General features: G+C 40.7%; 1 protein-coding gene across 4 annotated transcripts in view; it reads left to right on the top strand.

The window, feature by feature from the left end:
* LOC101863051 (potassium voltage-gated channel subfamily H member 6) overlaps positions 1 to 1,829 on the top strand; it is a 270,601-nt gene that overhangs the window by 20,658 nt on the left and 248,114 nt on the right. The gene's annotated exons all lie outside the window — the stretch shown is intronic.

Genomic DNA, 1,829 nt, shown 5'->3' with positions numbered 1-1,829 from the left:
CCCCATTTCTTTCATCCCCACCCCCTGTCTCTCTCTCTCTCTCTCTCTCTCTCTCTCTCTCTCTCTCTCTCTCTCTCCGGTGTGCATGCACAAGTATGTCTACATATTTGTGTCTGTATCTTTCCTAATGAATTCATTTGTTTTAGATCTAATAAATACGTATGTTCTTTGTGTGTTTATCGTCGTGCGTGCCAATAAATGTTCATGAGTCCACCGTTATGAATAGCAACGGTAGGTCCTATAACTTCTTTATATCACCTCTGTTGTTTCTGTCTGTCTGTCTTTCTTTTTACCCGGAACTAATTGACCATTTTTGTGTCGACTTGCTTCTCTTTACTCAAACAAAAACCACAGAAAAACAAAAACAAAAAACAAAAACAAACAAACAAACAAACATTGAAAATAGAAATGTGCTGTCTCCAAACATTATATTATATTGTTTTCACAAAGTTACACGGATGTCCTTACAGGACATTCCTCCATGGCAGAGTAAAAATGTGTGTTTCTTTCTGAGAGGTTAAATAAGAGAAAGAATAAGAGACTTTCCACTCTTCCCTATCCTGGGCCAGTCTCTTGGTGTTATTCCATGCCTTCCTACTTTTCTGTACATGAAGTTCTGTGGTGACTCTTATCCAGGTTCCACGTGGTCTTTCCTTTGATTTTACACTAATACAAATTAATTTAATTAGTAATAGCTCTTGTCTGTTGTTGTCTTGAACGTCAGCAATCACAAGAAAAAAACAAGGTGTATTTTGCTTGAATGTTTGTTTTATTGATTGTTCTTTTCCTGTGCAATGTTCATAAGAAAACCAACGGCATTCATCTTTGCTACATGCATACTACACTGATATATGGTTAGATATATGAGATCGTGCATCTCGAATGTCAGTGATGATGGTTGGAGGAACCCCCCTACCCCCCACCCCCACCCACAAAATAGTTTGATTCATGCCCGTGTGTGGATCGAAGCGTTCGCGTGGGCGGTGTACAGAAGAGTACAGAGACTTTGGGTCCGGTGTACGGAGTACAGAGACTTTGGCTCCGGGAGTAATTTGTGTCACGACACGCTGGAATCAGGCGCTCGTAAATTTTTGGGCATGAGAGGAATTATTGCTATCGTCTCAAAGCTCATTTATTTGACTTGTTTCCTTTGATAAAAATACCCTTCTATCTTGAATAGAGGTTGAGATATTTGCGGTTGAAGGAGATGGGGGCGTCTGGGTTCAGTGGTAAATTAGTGAGAAAATTAGTGAGAAAAGTAAGGTAACTTCAATAGATTGAGAGTCCTTGAAAACTGAAAATGTACATATTTTGTGCCTTTGACCAACGTTTTTCAGTCAAATACACTTGGAATTATGTTTTTATATAGACATAATAGGTGTTGCCTCAAAAACCAAAAATTCGATAAAAATGGCAAAACTGACGAAAATATACCTGTTTCTTCATTTTCATTATTTTGACGAGCGCCTGATTTCACCCCGATGCCTCACACTTGTCTCTATGAGCGGAGTCGTGAGCATCCATCCCAGAGCCATTGACCTCTGCCGGCTCGGCTGTTGGTCCAGTTGGCCGGAACTGTTGGCTCTTGCTAGAGTTACCGGGCGCCGATTTAGCCAGCCGTGCTAAGGGTGAGCGCCTCGCGCGTCCACTGAATTGGCCTCCTTTCATTTCTCTGACAATCTTCCAAAAGATGAATGGCTGTGTGAGTTAGCTCCACTCCGGTTCACATTGGTGTTTTCTTGGTTGGGTTTTTTTGGGAGGCCAGAGAGTTATTTGTATGTATGTATGTATGTATGTATGTATGTATGTATGTATGTATGTATGTATGT

The sequence above is a fragment of the Aplysia californica genome, unplaced genomic scaffold (genome assembly GCF_000002075.1).
Source record: "Aplysia californica isolate F4 #8 unplaced genomic scaffold, AplCal3.0 scaffold00576, whole genome shotgun sequence".
Lineage (NCBI taxonomy): Eukaryota > Metazoa > Mollusca > Gastropoda > Aplysiida > Aplysiidae > Aplysia > Aplysia californica.
Note: the sequence above shows the minus strand (reverse complement) of the source record. Positions and strands in the feature narration are given on the sequence as shown.